The following is a 12,924-nucleotide window of genomic DNA, read 5'->3' as shown; positions in this document are numbered from 1 at the left end:
GGAAGCGGGGGCAGGACTGGGTAAGCAGCCACAGAGCCTGGATCACGCTGTGAGAGCCTGACTCTGCTGCTCTTTTAAAAAAAAAAAAAAAGCCCTCTCACCACATCTGTCTCCATAGAGATGGCCTCTGGGGAAGCAGCTGGAACCCACTGTCTACACCAAGAGCCAAGAAATCCTTTAGAGACAGTTTCTCGAACTTTTTGGACCCTGACTCACAGTAAGAAATGAAGTTGACAAGGTGACCCTGTACACACCCATACACCTATACTTTGTATATGAGGGATATGTATATAAGCATATAAAACCATATAAATATACATAAATATAAAACACACAAAACCGAAACGTTCACGAGATCATACTCTTCTTTACCACATACGATGCAGTCTAATACTTTCTGTTATGTTCTTTAAAAAAAATATATTGGTCTCAACCCACTAAATTGATTTCACCCCCCATTAAGGTGTCTGGACTTGCCGTCTGAACACAACTCTGGGGAAAACAAGAGGGGCTCTTCTCCTTGAAAAACCCTTTCAAGCTCACTCACAGACTAACCTCACAAAGCAAAATCCCACTGAGGAACCGAGTGAGCGGGAAGCCTCAGCAGAGGGAGAAGAGCCTGCATCAAACACTAGCTGCTCCCAAGGGTTCCCGAGCCTGCTCCCTCCTTTGCTCACGAGCTCAAGGGCTCCCCCCTTCCTCCTCCAATGGCGCCTTCCGGTGCTGGCCAGCCCGGCAGGGAGCATGGCCGCACACAGGGCTGATCTTCAGTGATCCTCGTTCATTGGGACGAAGCACTGCCTCACCACACCTCCACGGGCTGAACTCCGTAGGACACACACAGGCCGAAGGGTCAACACTGCGCTGCCCACATTGGGTTTTTCAAATCTCCAAATATCCTGTCTATGGGATACACTACAAACTCCTGGCAGACAGGAAGTCTGGTCAATTTATTTTTTAACTGAAGGTACACAGATACTTTCTTCATAGGAATTTTTTTTTTATGACAACGGAAACAGGACAAGCCAATTTTAAACTACCTTCAGCCCCAGCTTTCTGCTTTTTGAAGCAGCCCGAGAATCGCACCACCTCCTCCAGGCAGCTCCCTCTGATGGATCAGGACAGCTAAGGAGCTCCTTGAACCCTGTACCAAGGTAACATGAAACTCTAATGACTCCTTTCCACAATCACTGTTCCCAAAAAATGCAAATGCTGCCTCTCTGAATCTGTAATTACTGCTTGGCCGGGTGTCTGAGTTGGAGATCACGTCACAGAAAAAAGTTAGCATAAGCATCTCATATTCTGAATTAGTAAGTTTTAAAGGTTCATTTTTTTCCCCTACTTTCTTCCCAGGTAAACTTTTCTGTCCCGTGCTAAATGGAACAAACACTAGATCTCCCTGTTTCTGTCAGTACACAGAGACCCCTCCCCTCTTCTCCATGGCTTCCCCAAGCTCGTCAGGGTCACTACTGTACCTGCCACCTATCAGGGCCCTTAAAAGCTGGAGCACCTGCATACACACTCATCAGAGTCAATTCCCAAAGATTCCAAGGGAAAAGCAAGTGTCTTGTATCCATTACGAGATCTCGGTAAGCACAGACAGCTCCCCGGTTAACAGCATGGTCTTAGAACTGGGATCTGTGAGTACTCCGATGGGATAGGCCAAAGATGGGATAGGCCAAATCATATGCTGTTGTGATTTTTTTTTTTCTTGGAGATAGAGACTATAGTTTCCATGCGATTCCTAATGAGTACTGGTGCAAAAGAGGTTATGAATCACCACAACCAAATTCTTAGAAAGCTGGTCAAGGCTCTCCCGAGACTCCCCTTAATTCTGCAATACATGGCTTCATCTCCTGCCACATACACCCCTCAGAGCACACCAACTACTTTCTCCCAAGAAGTCATTTCTTCCCTCACCCCTGGGCCTTTGCATTGCACCTTTGGGTGAAGGCCTATTCCTTCAACACCCAATCATTAACAAATACGTAATTACGGAGCACCTGATAGGGACCAAGCACCTCATAGAAACCTAGCCTCTGAGGATCTTCCTCATGTTCCAAGAGCCATCCTCCAATTCCCAACTGCCCCTCCGACTCATATAACCCCTTCTTCTACTCCATCCACATCCCTTCAGGCTTTGTCTTGTATTTTAGTGTGGGGGTCTGTCACCCTCACTAACCTCTAGCTCCCTGAGGACAGAGACCATGTCCCATTCATGCTGGCATATTCCTTCCTTTCCAATTCTCACCCCATTCCACCATTCACCCAGGAGGCCCTGTACAAATGTCTGTCAACGAACAGAAGCTGATGGCTCAGTTAGCTGTCTAAGTAGCAAAGACTGGCCCACTGGGGACAAGCCTTGCTTGTCGATGCAGGGTCCAGGGAACACGGCAGGTGGTCTCCATGGCAGAATGCACACCGGGGCCTCTGCTCTTGACACAGCCTGCAGCTCTCGTTCCAACCACGCATCTTTTAAATGGTGCTTCCTGTCACAGCAGTGAGAAAATCAAGCCCCAGTGTCCACATCTGGCTGACAATACCTCCTAGACGGTTCACATGGATAAAAAGCCTACCTGCACAAGCATTTTCAGCATACAGGTGAGCGGACGGAGGACACAGCACACCGCTTCAAAGATGGGTCACACCTCCTTGAGAGCGCTGGCTCATCAAGCTGTCTTGGCCATCTGTCCCAGCAACCTCTGCCAGCTCACCTCCAGAGACGCATCTGAGCACAAGCATCTACTCCACAGCATGGGGGGGGGGGGAGCATCGAGACTCATCGAGCGTCAACACCCCATTGCCCTTTTCCCTGATGCCACCCATGCCTTCCATCCTGTCAAAGAAATGGCTCTAGCAGCTACCAAAGAAATCCGGCCACCAGACGTCGTTGTCCAACAAAGGTCCTGAGGTCAGCGAACGGATCTATTCCTCAGCTCTGCTCAGCCCAGAAATATTGGTGCCACCCAGCCCTGTTAGGTACTAGGAGCAACAGAAAAGAGAAAACCCAACCCTCAACTGGATTAAAGGGAGAGAGACGAGGTTATTATAAAAGCACGAACCAGAGCCATACCCTCGGATGAGGCATGTGCAAGATCCATCAGGATGAAGAAGAAATGAGTAGGAGGTCTGTATTTATTTTTATTTGAAAACCAGGAATTAAAACTTATTATTATTTCACATGTGAATCGACACTGCTGCAACTCCTTCCATTTGTGCCCAGTGGTCCCTGTCACTTAGGGGCAGGAGGCATTCTGTGCCAGAGCGGGAGGTCCAACACACACATGAGAATGGACGGCGACCCCCCCGTTGTCCCTGCACTTTAGTGCAATTTACAAGTACCCAGTGCAGCAAATCTCAGGGTCCCGTCTTCCCCACAACAAATGACGTCCCTCTGTAATGAGAGGGTGAGACCTCCGAATCGTCTGACCGCACTGACACTGACTTTTCACGGCAGACTTTCTAAACGAGGTGCTGAACTTCAAGAGGAATTACACATTTTTTTTCCTAAAGCAGAAAACATCATCGTTCTAAAATCTGCTGACCTCTTCTGCAGTGAGTTGGCCTGGCGGTAGAAGGCTACTTGATGAATATTTTTAAACAGATGTTTAATGTGTCCCTTCAAGGTAATGGTGACATCGAAAAAATGGGCAAGAAAGCCTTTCCTTTTTTGAAAGAGACTTACGTCACAGCAAGAACATGTCAAAAAAACGGGCATTTGGAAATCATTTCCACCATCATGTGATGATGTTGCCACATTCAACGTGAGGACGTTTTCTCTAAAACGCAGTATCTGCGCACGCACTTCAAACGGCATGTTCAAACGCAGTTTAAAATCTCGCGAGGACATGAACGAAGCGCAGTGTGTCGGGGGTCTCGAATCCTTTCATTGAACCCGCAATCCCCTCTTCAGAAAGAGATCTCTTTCAAAATACCCTGACTTGAACTAGACCTTCAAACGACTGCATGGCAGGAACATGACACCATACAACAAAGTGCATTCAACTGGACGGTTCTTAACTAAAAAACAATCATTCTTAATAATTCACCCCATTTAATTCTTCAACAACGTCGACGTACCTTGCAGGTGCCAGGCACTGTTCCGTGCTCTGGAAATACAGCAGGGAACAAAAGTGACCAAAGTCCCTGCTCTTGAGCTCGCGTTCCAGCGGGGAAGTAAGAGAAACGCACGGTGTGTGCAGTGGGTGATGGCGCTGAGGAGAAACGCCGCAGGGGAGGGATGGAGGCGGGAGATGCCAGCAAACGGCGGGGGCGGAGCGGGCCGCGGCAACGGTCCTATGCCGGCACAGACCCGAAGGAAGGAAGAATCCGCACAGGGCTATCTGCAAAAAGCGTTCCAAACACGGGGAACAGGACCTAAAAGAGCAAATCCCTAGTTTATTGGAAGAGCAGCAAAACGGCCAGTGTGGCTGGAATGAAGTGAAAGGAGGAAGAGTTGTAGGAGGGAAGAACACGGAAGTCAAGTGACCCAATCAGGAGGCTGGGGGGCACAAGATGTGTAACTAACCCAAACTGAGATGTGCTATGGGTGTGACTTAGTTCGAAAAACCCTGCAATATGCATCAGAAATCAGTGTTTTTGACATACGGGGTTAATTGTTAAGATTATTTTCACCTGATTTTTTTTTTCTTTTTTCCTTTCTCAGTTTAGCTAACAGAAAAATGTTAAACTACATAGGTGGCTTTCATGTGTAACTCATGTTCTATTTCCGGTGACAGCGTTTCGAAGCTACAGGGTCGGGGAGACCACACTGAAAGCTACGACTTTCAGTGAGTGAGAAAAGAAGCCACTGAAGGGTTTGGAGCCTGGTAATGCATGATGTGACCTCTGTAGTATGGGCTCCTTCTGCCTACCATGAGGGTTACACAGCCTGCAAGGGGTCAAGGTGAGAAATGATGGTGGCCTGGGCAAGGGTGATAGCAGTGGAAGCAGTTCTAATGAGCCATATTCTACATATATTTGCAGGTAGAGTCAACAAGATTTGCTGATGAACTGAATGAAAAATTAGAGAGCAAGAAGTCAAGTATGACCATAGCTATTTTGCATGAGCCACTGGAAGGATGGCATTCCCATAACCAAGATGGAAGACTGCAGAAGCATATATTTGCGTGGGAAAAACAGGAGTTCGGTTTTGGGCATGTGAGTGTGAAATACCTATTAATATCCAAGTTAAAATGTTAAGTAGGCAGATGGATACACAGGTCTGTATTTCAGGAGAGGGGCTGGGCTTCACACAAATAATTGGGGATTATCAGCCTATAGATCTTAAACTTTTCATTATGGAAAATTTCAAACATAAACTAGAGAGAACAGTATAATAAACCCCTAGGTACACAGCACCCAGCTCCAACTGTCATCCACTCACGGTCAATCTTGTTTCTCTCCCAGGACTACTTTGAAGCAAATTCTAGACATCATTCCTATAGATGCTACTGAAAGCCATAGACTGGGAGAGGGTCACAGAAAGAGAGAAGATGGAGAGGAGGTGGCCCATGTTTCAGATCAGGGAGAGGAGCTATGGCAAAGGAACAGCCAACGAGACAGGCGGGAAACCAGAAATACGTGTCCTGGAAGCCAAGTGAAGAAAGAGCTTCCAAGAAAAGGGTACAGCCAGCTGTGCCAGACTGCCGGAGCCACTGGAATGAAGACTCAGAAGTGATGGCTAGATTTAGAAACATGGTGGTCATGGCTGGCTTGGTGGAGAGACCTTTCCCCCTGGAGGGGTGGGAACAAGCCCGGCCAGAGGGACTCAAGAGAGGAAGTACAGGGTTGGGGCACTGAAGACCCTCTGGGGACAGAGAAAAGGGCAGGAGCTGGAAGACGTGGGATCAAAGAAGATCGTAAGCTGAGAGAAACCACGGCACATGGAAGCCATCCAGTAGAGAGGAGACAAAACTAGTGATGCCAGAAGGAGAGGGAATAATGGAGCGCGAATGTCCTGAGTGTGTGGGGGGTGGGAGTGGAGTGCCAGGAAGACGGGCTGCTCTCAGTCAGAACCATGAATGGTTCACACCGGAGGGAGACGGAGAATACGCTGTACCCAACTGCTTTCATTTCTTTTTATTTTGTAATTTATACTGTATGTGATGTATTAGTACAATATGCTGTATAGAAATTATACACACATACATACACACACACGGGGATCTGCGCAAAAATTTTAAGCAACACAGCTACCTGATCAAAATAGTCAAAAATCACTTATTTGGAAGAAAATGAAACATATCCTCAAACTCTAACCTATGAATCTTTCAATGATGGGCGATAAATATCGTGGTACATTGAACACATTCTACATTATTATCTTAAATACGTCACAGAATATCTAGGAAAGGTGCAAGAATACTAGTCTTTATATCTGGGAATACATTTATTAACGGAGATTTTTTTTTAAAGGCTCTGACACTAACCCACAAACTGCACTATATCTGCATCTGAACTGCAAATGGAAAAAAAAATACAAGAATCATAGACTCTTCTCAGAGTGTCACAGGGTCCAAACGTAAGCGATGATTTATTTACACAGAGTAATGCAAATGAGTTCATAGCTTTATTAGCAAGCCAGACCTGAACTGTAGCATCAGATTCTGCTCCGGAGGCGGCCTGGCTAGCCCATCGCCTACTGCAGAGCAAAGAAGCACAAATGGAGAAAGTGGGCCTAACGAGGCTGGTAACCTAATCAGAACAGACAAAAGCCCCCAAGCAACCCGACATCCACATCACAGAAACAGCCAACCTGCCCAAAGAACATCTTAGCACCACTTGGTGTTTGCCGAGCCCTTCCACATTCCAGAGCACCTTCCAGATGTTTCATTCAGCCTCTCCACCACCTGCGGGAAGAAAGCTCTCCATTTCAGCTTGCTTAACTATAGAGACTCAAGGCCAAAAGCATTAAATGGATCCACGCCAAGTCAGTCGGGCACACTGCTAGCCTCCCAATCCCATGGCCTGGAAAGAGGCCTGCCGTAGAACCACACCCAGCCTCTTGGACAGTCCCGGAGGCAACTCTTGTCAACCACATAAATGACAGCTCAGCACGAGAACGTGAATGCCAAGCCTTAGAACACAGCAGAGCTGACGACCCAGAAGGGACTGTGATGGTCGCCCAGCTTGGCTGGGGTGAACACGTGGGGGAAAGAGACAACAGGCAGACCCAAGCCACTGTGACGTGGTTAGCCTGTGAGCTCCACAGGGAGCAGGGCACCTGCATGACCTTTCACAGAGCAGGCTCTCCAGAAATACTTACCGAAGGAAGGAATAAATGACCAGTTCCATTAAATCACAAAGACAAGAGCAATAACGAAGGACGCTCAGGAATCACAAAATGGTTCAACAGAACTCGGGAAAGCTGTGGATCGCAGCTGAAGGGAGACGGAGAAGGGCAGCTAAGTCAATCTAAAAGGCAGACCCGCAAAACATAAATTCTTTTAAGCATGTCCATAATCTTTATTCACAGGTGACGTGAGATTAATCATCAACTCAATGAGATGTGGGGATCTTGTTTGGAACCAGATTTCAAGCAAAACTGTTAAAAATGGAGACCCAGCAAGGAAACATGAACACTGGCTGGGTGGGTGACAGGGGAGATTTCGGGATGATACAACGACGGGGTTAGGCTTTAAGAGATCCATAGTGGAGAATTCACAGGTGAAATAGGATGTCTGGGATTCTCGGTAACAAAATACAAGAGAGGAGTAAGGAATAGGTGGGTGGGGTACAGATGAAATGAGAGGGGCCACATGTGGATTGAAAGTGTGATGAGAACATGGAACATTCCTCTACTAATTCACACACATGAACATTTCCGGAGTAGGAATGTTGAAGAGTGACCATGATCTCAAACAGCCGCTCATTTCCTCCCATCTTCCCCACTGCAGGGAAATGATTATGGGGGCCGCGCTGGCACAGGGCCGGTCATTTCTGAGACCCGCGGAGCCGCACTGACACCTGCCTTCTGTCACTGTGATCGTCTTCCCCTGGGACTCACCTACTTCAGCTCTGCTTTCACCCCCGGGCATGGAGATTCCACTGTGCTTTCTCCCACTTTGGTTCCTACTCTCCCTCTCCCATCTTAACCTTCCTGCCACCGACTGCTTCTCCTCCCCACCCCCAGCCCTCGGTTTCCTCCAACGAGGTGGGCTGCTGCTGACCCGCCTCCTTGCGCCAGGTCATTCTCCTCCTATCTCATGGTCCCCTGAGGCCCAAGGATCCCCCTGCCCCCGGGGCATTACCTCTTCTGTTCCCTCTTTCCCTCACATCACCGGGATGCCCAGGGACATCCCATCTTCCCCCATATTGGCCACACTTGCTGCCATGAGTTCCCCTCTTCCTCCACTTGCCTAGTCAGATCCCTCCCGCTCGCTTCCAGGACGCGCCAGATCCGGACGGGTCAACCAACTACACATGGGCGCGCCTAGGACGTGCCCAGCACCACACCCCGCACAATACCCCACACCGCGCTGACAGCAAGGAACGGGACGGACGTGGATCTGCTCCCGGGAAGCTTGGGTTCTAGTGCAGACCACATGATAATGGGTTCAACTGTCCGTACGCCTTCCTGGCCAGACCGTGAATCCTGTGTTTTCCCCGGTGAAGTTTCTGAACTTCACCCGGAGCTCTACGCGTAACACACCCTTAATAAATATCCGGTAAACAAATATTTCCCCAAGTCAGTGCACTTGTGTCAACATCAGGTCAAGCCCAGGTGGCACAGGGTCACCCTACGTTCTACAAATGGAAGGTATTTAGAGGACTTTTGATGAGGACCCTTCTTTTTTTTTCTTTTTTGGGGATATGAGAACAGTCAGAGAGGCAGCCTCTGGGGCAAATGTGTGTAGGGAGGTGTGAAGTAAGACTCCTAGTGCCAGGCTCACCATCACCAGCTAAAAGCAGCTCTGAGTGTGCTTAGCTTCTGTCTCCTTTGCTATTCTGGGTTGTCTGCTCCCTCCTCCCACTGCCAGCCTCCTCCCTTCCAGCTGCAGTGGGAATAAACCTCAGTCACCCCCACCCCCCAACACGGTTCCCAGAACGTGGTCTCCTCTTGCCACCGAAGTGCCTCACTTCCTATCCAGCCCCGACCAGCCGTGACACAACTGCTCTCCTGTAGGAGGGAGGAGGTGGCTTCCCTGGTCCTAACCAAAAGTTTTCGTGGCAACTCTGGTTTGAGGACCAGGTCAAAAGGATGGAAGCCTGGACACAAGAGGAGACCATAAAGGTTGGCCGCGAGAATCCTGACTACTGACTCCGGGCCCAAGCCAACACAGATGCACACCCCCCAAGCTCCAGGCCAGAGAGCCTTGTTCTCACGGCGTGGATGAGTGCCAGATGCAGGCAGACAAACGAGGTTTGGTGGCAGGCTCTCTGCAAATGCATCTCCAGGGGCCCTGGAGCTAAAAGAGGGCAGTGAGGCTGGCAGTGACAAAGCAAAGATATCAAGGGAAATACGCTGCAGGACTTGGGAGAACCAACATGCCTCTCCTCCTTACGGCTTGTGAGTTGGTCCGTTCTGCTCTGCACCGCCTAGGAAATCAGAATGAGATGAGAGGGACCATCGGCTGTCACAGCGAGGCCACAACCCATCTCTGCGGAGGAATTCAGGTCACCAGGCTCAAAGACATAGGGTAGACAGGGGGCACCTCCAGGCTCCGGGGAAAGGACTGAAAATGAAAGGGATCTCCCAGACATAGGACGGCTATCTTTGGGCTGACTCCAGTACTCTCCTATCTCAACAGCCACATCATCCTCTCATGGGATAACAAAGGAGGGCCCAATGCAGAATCTTCAAGAACCTTAGGAATCTGAAATGGCTATAGTAAGCATCCCCAGTGGAGATCTAAGCACTTTGCTGGTCTATGGCACACTTTCTCTTAAAGGGCAGGATAGTAAGTACTCCAGGCTTACAGATGAGGGTCTTCGTTGCAATTACTCAGGAAAGCAGCCAGAGACTGTACAGAAACGATGAGCATGTCTGGGTTCCAATAAAACTTTATTTGTAATAGCAGGTGTCTGACCCATGGATTGTAGTTTGCCAATCCTTGGTCACCGGGAAAATCTACTCTTTGAGCATTTCCACACTCCCAAGAGGAATAGGAGCCACACCCCCTCCGAAGGGCTCCCACCCACTCTGGAGACAGGGGCCTACTCTGGAGACCAGGCCTCCACCCTGCTACTCGTTCCCACAAAGCATCGAAAATTCTGAGTGGCTCGTTCAAAAACCCTGGCCCATACCAGAAACCCTGACAAAGGTGGGAAAAGCTTTGGATGTCAAATCTGAAGGCTTTAGAAATGGAAGAAACCAGACCTCATAGACTAGACACGAAGGCCTCACCCAAGATCATACAGCTGGTAAAAGCCTCCTGACACTCCGTCCAGTACTCTTACTCCTCTAGAGTGCTGATTGGGAAGGAACCAGAACAAATAGCCTTCTTGGGGGGGGACTAAGGACCCATGGCTCACCTCTCCAGCAGGAACACCTTGGGGCCTCTCAGTAATCTCTAAGTGAACGGTACAGCAAAGGGCAAGGAGAAAGCTTGGAGAGTAAGTGTCTGTATCTATCTTTTCAGGACATGTCCTCCTGGACATAGTTACTAGGGAGAAGGAAACTTAAACAGAAACCTGAACTTCCAAAAGGGGTGTGGCTTGGTAGCAGAAGAGTGTGTCCATTAGCAGAAACGCGCCCAACAGTGTGGGCGGGCGCTGGGATCATAAGTCCAAGACACACGGCCTCGCCCCATCTACGCTGATACCCGGGGCCCCGGGGGTCTGGGTCTCAGTATACGCTCTTAGCAACCTAGCACCTTCCGGACTTGGTAATACAATTTCCTACAAGGCTCGTCCCAGAATTGACTTCCATTGGGAACTTTATTTGTCTGACCATAAGCATTTCTGTCTGGACACCCTGCCATGGTCCTGTAGGCAGTAGGTCTGAAATCAAATCAAACACGCTGCCTCTCAAGAAGTTTGAACCCTGATTTTTCTGTCAATCACTACAACCCAAATCTTAGTCTCTCCCCTTCCCGTGTCCTATCCATAAGCCAAATGGCTCTCTGAACTATTCTTCCTCTGCTTTCCTACAGGCTCCTCCCTAACCCATCACCTTCAGTCTGGAATACCGCCAGTCTCCGCCTGGGGCCCCAGATTCCAGGCTCGTGACAAAGCCAGGCTGATCTTCCCCTATATACCTACCTTCCTCCCATCCACTACAATCCCTTCAAGGTCAAGGCCCTGTCCTGTCTTCCCAGCTCCCAGAACCTTACTTAACATGGTAGGTACGCAGTATCTGCTGAATGAATGAAACCTAGCTTTCAGGGGAGCCGGGACCCCAAAAGAAACCTCGGGGCCTTCCTATTCGCTACTATGGGAAGCCTACACTGCCAGGCTCTGCGGGCCCTCACCCATCCTTTCCACCCACAGCTCCTACTACCCCAGAAACAAGCCCTGTCTAGCTGATCAATGCCTGACCCTCGTCGTGTGCCAGTCATTCCTGCATCCACATCTCTGCCCACGCTCTGCTTGCCCTGCCCTGCAATGACGTCCGTGCCCTTCCCCCTCCATCCACTCTAACTCCTGCGCAACTGCCAGGCTCTGGGGGAGATAAGGGATGCAGGAAGGGGCAAGATGATTAAAAAATTGGGGAACAGGGGGCCTGATGGGGATACACTGGGGTCTCTGATCCCTGGAGCCATCAACCTCCCAATGGGTCGCAGGCGATTAGAGAAGGAAGAGGCGGGAGGAGGAGCCAGATTTTTCCACTGAACGAAAGGCATGATTTTCATCACTGCTTCTGTTGCCCTGGTAACCAGGGACAGCCCAGTGGAGAGTACAGTAAAAGAACACCATGTTTATCTTTGCTGTCTGATCCACTTCCCCATACACCCTTCCCTGACCATCCCCAAGCTCCAAGGCCTGCTCCAAATTTCTCATAATGCCACTACCATCCTTCTAGTCACTTCTGATCAAAACCTTGAAGCAGGGTTCATTTCTGCCCCTCTCCCTCCAACCCTATGGACCATGTACTCTTCCCCTACGACATTCTAGGGGTCATCTCACCACACCCATCCGCCACACCAGGCAGCCCCAAGAACAAACACGGGCCTCAAAACACAAGGATGGCAACCACTCCACTAGACAGTTCACTGGGCAAGGGGGCCTCGAGAAGCAAGAAGGTGAGGAGGCCGCCCAGTCAACTCCTAATTCTTAGCCCTAGACAGCTGGTGTGGATGGGCCCCTGTTCTCCCATCCTCCCTCCTAGGCCCAGGATCAGGAGGAGGAGCCAGGTTGAGAACGGGGGAGAAGGTCCACCTGCAAGCTTCCACAGATCCTGCCTCCCACAGGGACACAGTGTCGGCATGACCTGAGAGCGGAGACACAGCGCTCGCCCTGGGAGATTATATAAGCGTTATATAACATGGTGGCACCAATAAGCACACAGACGCAGTTGTTGAGGGCCAGGGACAGGCCAGGGGTGGGAGCAAACCCAAGGGGCTGGAGGTAAAGGCCTCGCACCACCAATGCCAAAGCAACACCAGGCCCCGGCTGCCCCAGCCCTGTCTATACCTGCTCCTTCCACCCCAGAGGACACAGAGAGAGACTTGCCTGGCTCTGCATTCTTCTTCCCGCGCTGGGCAGCAGGGAGGGGCTGCAGCACCATCACCAGCCTGGCCCATGGCAGCCTCGGTCCGTGCAGCCTAAGATGCCAGGCTGCCCTTCCCAGCGGGGAGCAGCCAGGGGGCCGGGGTCCCAGCAGCCCCCTCCTCTCTGTCCTTGCACCAAGAATGTGTTTGTTTGGGGGACAAGTGCTGCAGCAGCTCCAGGATTGGCTAGGCCAGCCATCCCTCTGCTCTGTCATTTGCAGTTCCTCTAAAAAAAAAAAAAAAAAAAAAAAACACAACAAAACAAACCGAA

The 12,924-nt window shown here is 49.9% G+C and overlaps 1 long non-coding RNA gene across 1 annotated transcript in view; it reads right to left on the bottom strand.

Moving 5' to 3' along the window:
* Positions 1-1,004: 1,004 nt before the first annotated feature.
* LOC103672494 overlaps positions 1,005-12,924 on the bottom strand; it is a 13,149-nt gene continuing 1,229 nt past the window's right edge. Inside the window, exons 2-3 of the long non-coding RNA XR_005836404.1 lie at positions 7,268-12,879; positions 1,005-6,851 (exon numbers count right to left, since the gene is read on the bottom strand). This is a non-coding gene — a long non-coding RNA (uncharacterized LOC103672494). The remainder of the gene's footprint in view (positions 6,852-7,267; positions 12,880-12,924) is intronic.

This window comes from Ursus maritimus, unplaced genomic scaffold (genome assembly GCF_017311325.1).
Source record: "Ursus maritimus isolate PB19 unplaced genomic scaffold, ASM1731132v1 scaffold_2, whole genome shotgun sequence".
NCBI classification, from domain to species: Eukaryota; Metazoa; Chordata; class Mammalia; order Carnivora; family Ursidae; genus Ursus; species Ursus maritimus.
This window is presented reverse-complemented; position numbering and strand designations above follow the sequence as displayed.